Source organism: Lycorma delicatula, chromosome 1 (genome assembly GCF_047948215.1).
Source record: "Lycorma delicatula isolate Av1 chromosome 1, ASM4794821v1, whole genome shotgun sequence".
NCBI classification, from domain to species: Eukaryota; Metazoa; Arthropoda; class Insecta; order Hemiptera; family Fulgoridae; genus Lycorma; species Lycorma delicatula.
The window spans coordinates 369,293,133-369,305,965 of NC_134455.1; the positions used below are offsets into that span (position 1 = coordinate 369,293,133).

Consider the following 12,833-nt stretch of genomic DNA (forward strand, 5'->3'; position numbering starts at 1 on the left):
CATTAAACGTCTTAGACAAAAGATTTATTTATAATTTTTAATAAAACGATAAAAAATTTTATAAAAACGAGTTCGAAATATGTAATATCAGATTTTATTACAACCAATTTTTAAAAATTTGTTCTTACTTTTGTAAATTTTAAAATTAATTTTACAGTATAATTTTTTTTAAGGAAATCTCATGGAATTCAAAGAAGGATAAAAATAATCAAGAACTTACAATCATGGAATATTATTACTTCAACATGACATAACTATAGCATAAACAAAATGTATTACATTAATAATTTAATATAATACTTGATTTCATGTCAGAAAGTGTATAGAGAGATTTATTTTTTTTCACCACCTTTTTTTAGCCTTTTCTTTATTTATATAAAATATTTCAGAGTACAGTAAACATTAATCAGAGTTGTTATTTTTGTTAAGAAATTGTAATGGTGTTAATTTTAAAGCCAAAATATGAGGTTTTCAATGTAAAGACATCCCTTGTAAGAAATAAATATAACTTCTTGAATTTAATTTAATAATAATAATAATTTATTTTCAAAACTAAGAATACGCTTTTTAAGACAAACAATACAATATCATTTACAATATACAACAGAGTTACTAATAAGACGTAGCTTATGAATTATACTTCTGTTGTCCTACAACAGGCTCACAAGAGTAACTATAGTTTTCTAATTTAAAACTGTGATGCAATAATTTATGATGAATTAATAATTTTTGTGACTAAAAAATAGTTTTGAAAATTAATTTCAAAATATCGTGGTAAAAAAATATTTCTTGTATAACATTCCATATTTCTTGTGGTATAACATTCCATTGGAGTGGAATAGGAAAACTTTTTATATTGGTTTGAAAGGCTATCTATTTAGAAAATGTAGGCAACAAAAACTCCAATTAACTTCCTTTTTGATGGAAGATGGAGCTAAAGATAGAAAAATGTATAGTCATTTTTTAGGGAGGGGGTAAATATGAATTATAATTTTTTGATAATTTGTGATCCATATAAAAATACTTCAAACGTTTGTAAGAAAAACCTTTTGCTTAAGTGCCCCAGTAAAATTTTTGAAATTTTATTCCTATCAAAACACCCTCAACTTTATTTCCAACTTTGGTAAAAAATTTAATATATTTTTCCTTCAAAGAATTGGTACATGTCTACAAAGTTTAAAGAATATCAGTCGTGGGGGGTCTTGAGTTATAAGATAAAAAACAGGCCAACATACATCGTACGTAGATACGCACGAACAGTCTGACAAAATAAATTTTTTTCACTTGGGGGGAGCACTGAAAAAGAAGTTTTTTCGTAGATTATTTACAATTTATTTAAATTTATCATTTCTGTTAATCTTTTTATTATCTTCTTTTAACAAAACAAAATTTAAAAAGATGCTAATTCTTTAGATATTTTTTTTACCGATCTATATGTTTTCCTGTTATGTCTATAACAGCGCATAACGCTTTAACAGGAAAAGTGAAATCTTAAATTCTTTCAACAAATACACAGTAATTTTTTAACAACAGATTTTAGGATATAACGAATTTATTAATTTAAAAGATAGCAAATTATATAACTGCTTTAATGTGAAAAAATAATAATTTTTTTTTTTTTATATACATTCAGTAAAATGTCCATGCGCCTATGGATATTAAAAATGTAATATATTTTATAACAATAAAAACCTGTTATTAAAATTTTTAATGAAAGTCGGACAAATAAAAAACGATTTTGGTAAGAAAATATAGTTTTATAAAATAATTGTCAAGCTTGTTATGAAAAAGAAATTACTAATACATTTATCTTTTTTTTTCTTTTTTTTTAACTTCTGGGACCACCGTTAGGTATCGCTTGAGAGGATGAGATGAAAAACAATTTTTGCAGAATGTGAAAATGCCATGCTACTTAGCTTTAACTATTTTTCTCGTTTTATTTGAGAAATAGTAAAAAAAAAAAAAAAATTCAAGATTGCATCATATTTGCAAATTTGCATTGTATTCAAATTTGATTAATTAATATGAAAAATTTCTAGTAGAGAATAATAATAAAAATGAATATTGTAGCTGATTTGTAAAATTAATTTTATAAAAGTTTCGTAATATTAATAAAGTTGATATTTCATTGTAACTAAACAAAATATTTTTACACTGAATTACAAATAATATCGAAAGAAATAAATTTTTTGTTTTTATTTTGTAATATTAATTTAAAACTTATGAAAAATACATCACTTAAAAATATTTAAATACTTTAATTAATTCAATTTTAAAATTAAAAATTTTATTAAAGTAAATTAATTCATTTGGCTTATTTAATAATTTAAATATTTTTTAAGATTTTCCATTTTTACTCTGCAAAATATTATAAGCCAGTTAACATTTTTACGATAAATAAATATAAATTTGATAATTATTACAAGACTGCTTCAAAAAGAGTGTAATTGATTTAAGGTGAATGTATGTATGTTTGTTCCATCGTAGCAGCTCAACGACTGAACCGATTTATATGTATGATCCCGCATTGGAGTCCTTACATTACCGCGAGTTTCATAGACTACATAAATATGTGTAATACATATATATGTATATGATTAAATAAATTGAAAAAAGAATATTATATACAAAATTATTCTTTAATTATATTTGTTAGTAACTAGCTCCCTGTTGCAGCTTCGCCCGCGCTATATGGTTAACTGCGTTTCCCGTAGCGGTCAATCTTTTAATTTTATGTTTATTAGTCAAGAAATCAGAGGCAGATACAGGCAATCACACATACAGTAACGGTGGCAGTACCTGTGGTGGTTGAGCCACAGGGCCGTATACCTTCATACCACTTAAAAAATCGGAATTAAAGAAAACCGAAAACGGTTTTTAAATATTTATCCAAAGCGTATTTGCAAGCCCAGATCTACTGAATATCTCGTTTAATATAGTCGGGATTGGAAAATTTACAATCATTGTTCAAAAATCTTTTTACTTTTCTTCATCCCGTTTTAAAGTCGAATTTCAAAAATCTGGAAATTGGTTTATTGTGACATGAAGATTACACTCAACAAAAAAATCAAATTGATTTCATACTTTGTTACCGAGAAATATAAACAATAACAGGGGTTCAAAAAAAAAATTCAAAAACCAATTTTAACTCTTGAACTCGAAATGTAACTCAAAAAATCTAGAAATTGATTTTTTAGATGTTAGTAATCAATCGGTTCAATCAAGCTCACACAGTGATAGATATTTGCAGTTCACAATTTATTAAAGTTTTTGATTCAACCGGAAAACCTCCAGTTTTACATATATATTGTTTTTTGAGATGAAATATATCCAAAAACCTTCTCAGTTATGACAAGAAACATGGGTAAAAATTTAGTAGCTTATATTGGGTAGTTTTTACGTTTATCCCGGACAAAAAAAATCCTTTTCCTCATTATATTATAGTCAAGAAGTTTGTTAGAACTTCCTCGGTACGAGTCCGCAGAATTGGACGGCACTGCGAACTATCTTTTTCAGTTCTAAACATGACCTAACCTAAATGTATAATGATAATGGGGGAAAAAATAACCATGAAAACATTATATTTCAGTTAATTAGATTTGTAATAAAGAATACGTTCAAAAAATACCTCTAATTTTGTTAGACTACGATTTTTTCTTCTATTTCATGAACCAAGGACTCAAATATGTCACTTTTTCCTCAAAAGGTGGGTTTACGAATCCTTCCGCTAGGTAGCAGTACTTAACGGCGCCTTTGAATCATTCGATTCAAAGAGATCATTGGTAAAAATCATCTCGTACAAAAAATTGATAATGAACTGAAATAATACAATTTAAAGGAAAATATACTACAGCTTGTTTTAATAGAATGTACTTTTATGCAAATGGAAGTACTGAAAATGAAACATTTTTTTATAATTCCCTTCACTTCATTAAAAAAAAATAATAAAAGTATTAGTTTACAAGAGATTATAGCTGCTAATAAAACACAAGAAAACACGACAGTAGAAAAGTGTTGCAAATGTGGCAACAAAGATTTTTTACAGAAAACAGAAATAAATTCGATTGGTAAAATTCTTATTCTACAATTAGAACTAATTGATGGAGAAATAAAAAAAAGTTCATTTAATAACAATATAAAATGTGTGTCTACGGATACGATAAAAATCGAGGGTTACATTTACAAAGTAATATGTGCAACATTACATCACGGATTTTCGATTAGTGAAAGTCATTATACTAGTTTTATTAAAAAATGAAAAATATGGTATGAAGTAAGAGATGTAACTATCAACAAAAGAAAATAGGCCGAGAAATTAAAAAAAAATATATATTTGTTTATTCTAGAAAGGCAATAAATTTAAATAATAAATCCATAACATAACAATCAGTAATTCATAAAAAAAATAATAAAAGAATAATCTAACAAAACGTAGTGATATCCGAAAAAATTACAATGAAATTTTAAACCGTATGGTAAGAGTCTCGTAGATATCATTTCTTCCGGTCACAAAACAAAAGTTTTTTGTGTTAACAATAAAATTCTTCATAACAAAATGATACTGATATCAAAAAAAGGTAAGACACTACATTTCTATAATCAAAATCTATTATTAATTTAGAATTTTGTTTAAAAAAGATACATGTTAAATATATGTAATACACAATAGATATACAATAATTGATAATAAACAATGTTTAAGTGTTCTATATAATAAGCAAAAAAAAAAGAAAAATTGTAACAAAACTCTTATTTCATTTATTAAACAACGAATAATCGTAAGGATTGTATTATTTCTGTAAGTGTGATATGTATTATTCATTAGTTAATTAATGAAATCGGGCCGGTAAGATTTTTTTTTTTTTTTTTTTCTTATAATATGGAACGCTTAAACATTGTTTATTATCTATTGTTGTATATCTAATGTGTATTACATATATTTAACATGTATTTTATTTTAAAGAAAATTCTAAATTAATAACAGATTTTTAATAATAGAAATGTGTTGTCTTACCTTTTTTGATATCAGTATCATTTTGTTAAAATCAGTTTTATTTATATCACAGAAGATTTTGTTTTTTGAGTGGAAGAAATGATATCAGCGAGACTCTTACCGTACGATTTGAAATTCTATTGTAATTTTTTTGGTATAGCTTATCCTATATTATAGAGCAATGTTTGTCACTAATATTTTTTTGAAGTCGTGTTTTTTAATTTTTAATATCTATCTCTGGTTTAACTATTACACGTTTCGAATCCCGGTCAGACATGGCATTTTAACACGCTTCACCGTCATTCATCTCATCCCCTGAAGCAGTACCTAACGGTGGTCCTGGAGGCTATTACACGTCTTACAATAACATGCATACATCAGATGTACTTTCATAACATTTCAATAAAAATTTAATTTCTTCTGTCTTGATGAAATAAAAAGTTATTTCTCTATACAAACTAAATTATTTTATAAACTATTAATAAAAAAAACATAAATAAAAACTTAAAATGTTTTATAACAATTTATTTAAACGGGTTAGACGTTTTCTAAAAAAAAAACGCATCATTTTAATTATTAACCAAAGTAATAAAGTATCACAACCACGAAAAAAATCAAAATCATTGTAAAATTTTTAATAAAATACCTTACGACACAAAAATAATAATATCAAAAAAATGTTGTATAATATAAACCCCCGAAGAATACTTACAGTTCTTCCCTCAAAAAACAATTTTTTGTTTCGAATCCGAAAAAAATTGATATTTTTAAATTATAAAAGTTCACTTACCACATTATTGTTTCAATTAAAAAATAATAAATAGCAAAAAGATGTTGCTCTTAACGATTGAATAGCTTTTTTCTTGTTTTTATTTTTTTTAAACTATTTATTTGTTATATTTTAAAACAGCTCTGTGACGAATGAACCTTGGTAATTACAAGGATATTAATTCTTTTTTCAGGTTCGGGACCAACAATTATTTCTTGAGGGATACCTTCACAAAACAATTGCTCTTCGGGGGTTTGTATTATTCACCATTTTTTTCTATTTTATTATTTTTGTGTCATAAGGAAACTCACTAACACTTTTACAATGAAATTTTTTTTTTATTATTATGACATTAATTTATTTTGAATGTAATATCTTTCTTCATGATGTATATGATGACATAAAATAAATAAAAAATACAAATGGACCATTTTACCTATAGACTATAGTTTCGATTTTCGGCATGAACACATATTTCATATATACATAATTTTTATAATTTATTAACAATAAATATCTAATGTGTAATATTTCCATTAAAATGGTAATCATCTACCTTAAAAAAAACACTAGCAATCCAGCTGTATTTTACTGTGTTTACTCTTCACCATAATAATACACAAAAATATAATGACGTTTATTATATAATTTTTGTTAATCATTAATAATTATTCATTTATTTATTAATTATATTTAATTAATTCAATATTAATTATATTACATTTTATAATACGCTATTTGTTATATTTATATGTATAATTTATTAAAAGGTTTTTTCATAATATGATACATTCCAGTATTTTCTGAACCCTGATAGATTGGGCTATCTGACGGAATATACACGATAAAAGTAGGTTTCTATTTTTCTTGATGATAAAAAAGTAAAACATTTGATTGTAGCTTGCGCCGAAATGTAGACGAAATATAATTTATTTTTACTTTCTTGTATGAAGGAAGTATTGTAATCGCGAGAAATCTCGGTTTTCAGATTTCAACGGAAATATCAATTTTGACCATCCCTGAATTCATTTTGACTAGTTTCGGCGTGATGTCTATATGAACATATATACAGTTAAGAAAATGTTACTGCAGTTAAAAAAAAATCCAAAACAAACAAAAATTCGATTTTTGACTTTTTATTAACTGCAATAAAAAGCCCTCATTGAGAACTTTTCAACGATATATCATAAGTGATAATTATTTTCATTGGTTTTATAGTTACAGCAAAATAAAAGTTTAATTAATGAAATATTTGGATTTTACATGGGAAAGGCACATTGGATCGAATCAGACTTCATCTCCTTTTTTTTATTTTTTTAACTTGTTTTTTTACCTAAATATGTTGATTCAATTATTAACCCGTGATTGTAAAAAAAATTACAATAAATAATAATATAAAAAGGAAAAATGAAAAAAATAGAAGTTATGATGAAATAAGATGTTATGTACTTTTAAAAATGTGTATATGTAATTTAATGGGCATTTTTACATATGTGTATAAGTAACAGATTTGGTAAAACATCTGATTATTTAATATAAATTGAAAATTATAATTTAGAAACGTATTATTTTTTGGATTTTCTAGCTGAATTTCTGTTTAATTTTATTTACATTAAAGTTAACTACAGAGTGACTGAAAAATAGACCCTGACAAAAAACTATATATATATATATATATATATATATATATATAAATAATGAGGCCTAAACGCCCGATCTTTGATAAATTGCAAGAAAATTCTTATATGTTAATTCATTATTCCTCTGATATTGTCGGACAATATACTCTCTGAGTCGGAGTTGATCATCGTTTCGTTTATTTGTTTTTAGTTGCCCATAATTTAATCGCTTTTTGGTTTGATATAATTCTTCTGATCTTAATTGTACACGTCCTCTATTTTTCAAATTTTCTCTCTCTTTATATTCATCATCTTCTCTTAATCTTTTCATTATTCCCTTGTTCTTAACATTTTCTTCCTGTTCATCTTCTTGTCGTTTTTTTAGATATATCTCTTCATGTTATCTTTCTTTATTCTATATAATTGTTTCTTTATAATTTTTCATTAATAATCCAATAATAAAACTGAATATTTTACAACGTAAGGTCAAAATTAACATTTGTAACCAGTACAAAGGGGTTCACTAAACGGATTAGTTTAATTGTTATTAACTTTTATTTATACGACACACCAGAAATCTGAAACTTTTGTTAATCAGCAACTCAGGAAGATACTAATAATACTCATCTAGTAATACAAGTAATAAAGAAGCTAGATTATTGAATTAATAATTTTATAAATATTTGATGTTAAAAATGAATATTTAAGCAATTGTGTAACTGTACACTTTATTAAAAAATTGGAGGATCGTATCTCACTTTCAAATGAAATTAGTTTAAATAAAGTGCAGCAAAAAATGTGTATATGTAATTTAATAGGCGGAGAAAGAAGTAATGTAGTATTCACATCAGAATTTTTTTAAAACAAACGTAAGTTGGCTTGTTGTTGGAGAAAAATAAAAAAATGGCGGATTCATTTTTCGTGATGAGAGAAATATTAATAGCATGTAAAACGTGTCTATTAATGAGTATTTAATAATGAAAATAGCTTTTATATAGAGAAAAGTGCATAAAGTGTGTATGGTTTTTTAGTAAAGAAAATTCGCTAATTTTAATAAAACCTATATCGTTAACTACGAATCAACTGTTTGTCACTTTCTTGTGTTTTTTCACTCTTGTTTTTGGAGTTGATTCACTAGACTCCCAAACAAGAGTCTTTATGATAAAGATTAAATTAAAAAAAAAAAATTAGTAAATAAAATAGATTTTCTGGAACAAAAATTTGAATTTTAATAAAATTAATTAAAATTTCCACTATTTTGTTATTTTATGTTTAAAAAAAATTGATAAAATAAAAAATTTAACAATCCAGTTATTTAGGATGTATAAGGTAATCATAGAAAATTTGTTCTATCTTCATACCGCTTCATTTATAAAAAGAAAAATACAAAACTTTTGTTCTTTTATTAATTTTTTTATATTTTTATTTTTACTTGTTTATTTAATTTGGGGTGTAACCAGTAATATATTTTTTCATACACTAAAACTCACACAAAAGTCAAATTTTAATTAACATCAGTTTCTAACATGTTACGACAACAGTTCGATACATTTCACTTTTTCATCGGATTTAAAAAAAAAATTATTAGAACAAATTTGTCTAATATCAAGTTACCATACTAGATTTTTAAAGATTACATTTTTTAAAACTTTAATATTAAAAAAAAAGATAACATACAAATATACATGCATAAATAATAATTTATTTTCAAAACTAAGAATACGCTTTTTAAGACAAACAATACAATATCATTTACAATATACAACAGAGTTACAAATAAGACATAGCTTATGAATTATACTTCTGTTGTCCTACAACAGGCTCACAAGAGTAACTATAGTTTTCTAATTTAAAAATGTGATGCAATAATTTATGATGAATTAATCATTTTTGTGACTAAAAAATAGTTTTGAAAATTAATTTAAAAATATCGTGGTAAAAAAATATTTCTTGTATAACATTCCATATTTCTTGTGGTATAACATTCCATTGGAGTGGAATAGGAAAACCTTTTTATATTGGTTTGAAAGGCTATCTATTTAGAAAATTTAGATGCAAGAAAACTCCAATTAACTTCCTTTTTGATGGAAGATGGAGCTAAAGATAGAAAAATGTATAGTCATTTTTTAGGGAAGGGATAAATATTAATTATAATTTTTTGATAATTTGTGATCCATATAAAAATACTTCAAACGTTTGTAAGAAAAACCTTTTGCTTAAGTGCCCCAGTAAAATTTTTGAAATTTTATTCCTATCAAAACACCCGCAACTTTATTTCCAGCTTTTGTAAAAAATTTAATATATTTTCCCTTCAAAGAATTGGTACATGTCTACCAAGTGTAAAGAATATCAGTCGTGGGGGGTCTTGAGTTATAAGATAAAAAACAGGCTAACATACATCCGTACGTAGATACGCACGAACAGTCGGACAAAATAAATTTTTTTCACTTGGGGGGAGCACTGGAAAAGAAGTTTTTTCGTAGATTATTTACAATTTATTTAAATTTATCATTTCTGTTAATCTTTTTAATATCTTCTTTTAACAAAACAAAATTTAAAAAGATGCTAATTCTTTAGATATTTTTTTTACCGATCTATATGTTTTCCTGTTATGTCTATAACAGCGCATAACGCTTTAACAGGAAAAGTGAAATCTTAAATTCTTTCAACAAATATACAGTAATTTTTTAACAACAGATTTTAGGATATAAGGAATTTATTAATTTAAAAGATAGCAAATTAAATAACTGCTTTAAAGTGAAAAAATAATAATAATAATTTTTTTTTATATACATTCAGTAAAATGTCCATGCGCCTATAGATATTAAAAATGTAATATATTTTATAACAATAAAAACCTGTTATTAAAATTTTAATGAAAGTCGGACAAATAAAAAACGATTTTGGAAAGAAAATATAATATTATAAAATAATTGTCAAGCTTGTTATGAGAAAGAAATTACTAATACATTTAGCTTTGTTTTTTTTGTTTTTTTTAACGTCCGGTACGGGACAACCGTTAGGTATTGCTTGAGAGGATGAGATGAAAAACAATTTTTGCAGAATGTGAAAATGCCTTATACAAAGATAACATATACAAATATACATGAATAATTTATGTTAGTTTATATGATACCATAATATTCTGTATAATATAACACAAGGGAAGGAATTATAAGTTAACTTTTACGTACTTAAAATAAGTTATAAATGAAAATTAAATTTAAAATTTCATAATTATTAAATTTCCTAGAAATTCTTAACAAACGAAATAAATACATTTTCCAAAATTATTTTTGGATTTATCAGTAAAAATAAAAATTAATTTAAATAAAAAAACGAAGAATTCGATCCCAGTATCTAAACAGTCATGAAAGTAAAAATTAAAAAACAAATTATTTATTATTTTTTAAACAGTAATTGATTCATTATGAAGGATGTTGTAAGGAAACTTCTTATCAAATTCCAGACTGAAATTTTTATTGACAATTATAAGGATTGCACAGTTATTTTCGTGTATTATTAATTAAATTACGTGGTACTACGAAATGTCGATACATTTTTGATTTGCCGACCTACGATTGTTTCTTTGGCCCTATGTTAATATTAGGAAAATAAGATTAAATAAATAAACAGGTTATTTAATAAAACCAGGAATAGCATGTGAATCCTTAAACATGAACACAAATACAGAAAATAAACAAAAGAAGGAAAGAAAGGACGTAAAGGATTGATGCAAATTTAAATTTAGAAGCAACAATGAAATATAGTCTACCATAAACATAATGAACGAGACAAATATTAAAAATTTAAAAACAAAACGACTGCCAAAAAAACCATTGTGGGTGAAATTTTTGTATACAGTATAATTTTTTTTTCAAATTAAAATTAAAAAAAAATTTTTTTTTCAATTTATTAAAAGATTTTATGACACTACCGGTAAGGTAAAGATTCCAACGCGGGGACGTACATTTAAATCGGTTCAGCCGTTGAATTGCTACGGTGGAACAAATATACATACATACACCCTAAATATTTACATTATTTTTAGGACAGTCGTGCAAAATGCGAAGATGATGCTTTTTGGTCTCTTTGTAAAACGAGATTAACTAGTTAAATCTTTGATTTTTTTTTATAATAGGGGAAAAAATAAACTGGATTACAGAAGATAAAAAAATTAAACATTTAAAAATATAACATAAAAGAATATTAAAGATAAAGAAACCTTTAAATCCAAAATTAAATGTTAGACGGTTTCCAAAAACAAAAGATTATGAAAGAAAATCCGAAAATGAAATTATTTGAAGAACGCAAAAATCAACATATAAAGAGAATGATCAAATATTCGGAAGAGAGAAAACAACAATAATGAAAAAATTGAAGGAAGTTGGAACTTGTTCCTAAAATGGTCAAAATCATAAAGAAAAAAAAATGGTTCTTTTTTTAAAAAATCCAATTTGTAACAAATCTTTTTAAAACAGGAAAAATTATTTCTCTTGTGAATGAAACATTTCTATAAATTAATAACTGATTGGTTTTCGGAAAATATGAATACTCAAATTAAAAAAAAAAATTAAAAAACCAATAACAACTTTTAGAACCTCTGTTACCTTAATAAAAAAAGATCTCTTAATAAATAAATATTATTCAACATAAATATGTATTTAAAAAAATAGCTTTTAATGACACTTATTTAAAAAAATGCAAAAATCTACATAATTTTGCAAAAGGTTTTTTTAAATTTATTAGCAATAATTACTACAAATTACGGATTTAATCAGCAATTTTAATATATTTACTTCAGCATAATAGTTATTTTATTATTTTTTTTCAACATAATTAAAATATTTATGACGTTCAGTATTTAACATTCATATTAAATAAAAATATTTATGAGTCCATTTATTTATCTCATAAATTTAATTCCTCAATACTGTCATAGATTTAAAAATTTTAACGGTTATTATTTTTAGGCGTACTAGTTAATTAAAAGTTGATTTTCTTTTTTATTGAATATTAAAAAAAACTTATTTAAAGAATGTATAAAAATCTGCATCTCTAACGTGCAGGCATGTGCATAGACTTAACGTTCAAAAGAAAAGTATGTAAAAATAAAAAAATTACTTAAATTACACCAATATTTATTAAATATTTATCATTAAATTTTTATATATAAGTTAGTCAGGAATTAAAATTTATATACGAGTGCATAACCTATATTAATAATTTAATTATAACATTTTTATACTTTATATAAAATTTTGCAATACGCTGTAGCATAATTTATGTAACATAGTTTTATATAAAACATGTATTTCCACTAAACACAGTAATACAATAATGATAATTGAATTTATATACAACTGTTTATAATTACATAAAATATAAAGGATTGTAAAAATATTTGTGGCTTGCCTTGATTAAAAATCTTACTGAAAATCCATGGCCTACT

The 12,833-nt window shown here is 24.4% G+C and overlaps 1 protein-coding gene and 1 long non-coding RNA gene across 2 annotated transcripts in view; one reads left to right on the plus strand and one right to left on the minus strand.

The window, feature by feature from the left end:
- Eip93F (Ecdysone-induced protein 93F) overlaps positions 1-12,833 on the minus strand; it is a 415,494-nt gene that overhangs the window by 373,001 nt on the left and 29,660 nt on the right. The window lies entirely within an intron of this gene.
- LOC142317268 (uncharacterized) overlaps positions 1-12,833 on the plus strand; it is a 90,903-nt gene that overhangs the window by 9,745 nt on the left and 68,325 nt on the right. The window contains exon 2 of the long non-coding RNA XR_012754693.1: positions 5,956-6,014. This is a non-coding gene — a long non-coding RNA (uncharacterized LOC142317268). The remainder of the gene's footprint in view (positions 1-5,955; positions 6,015-12,833) is intronic.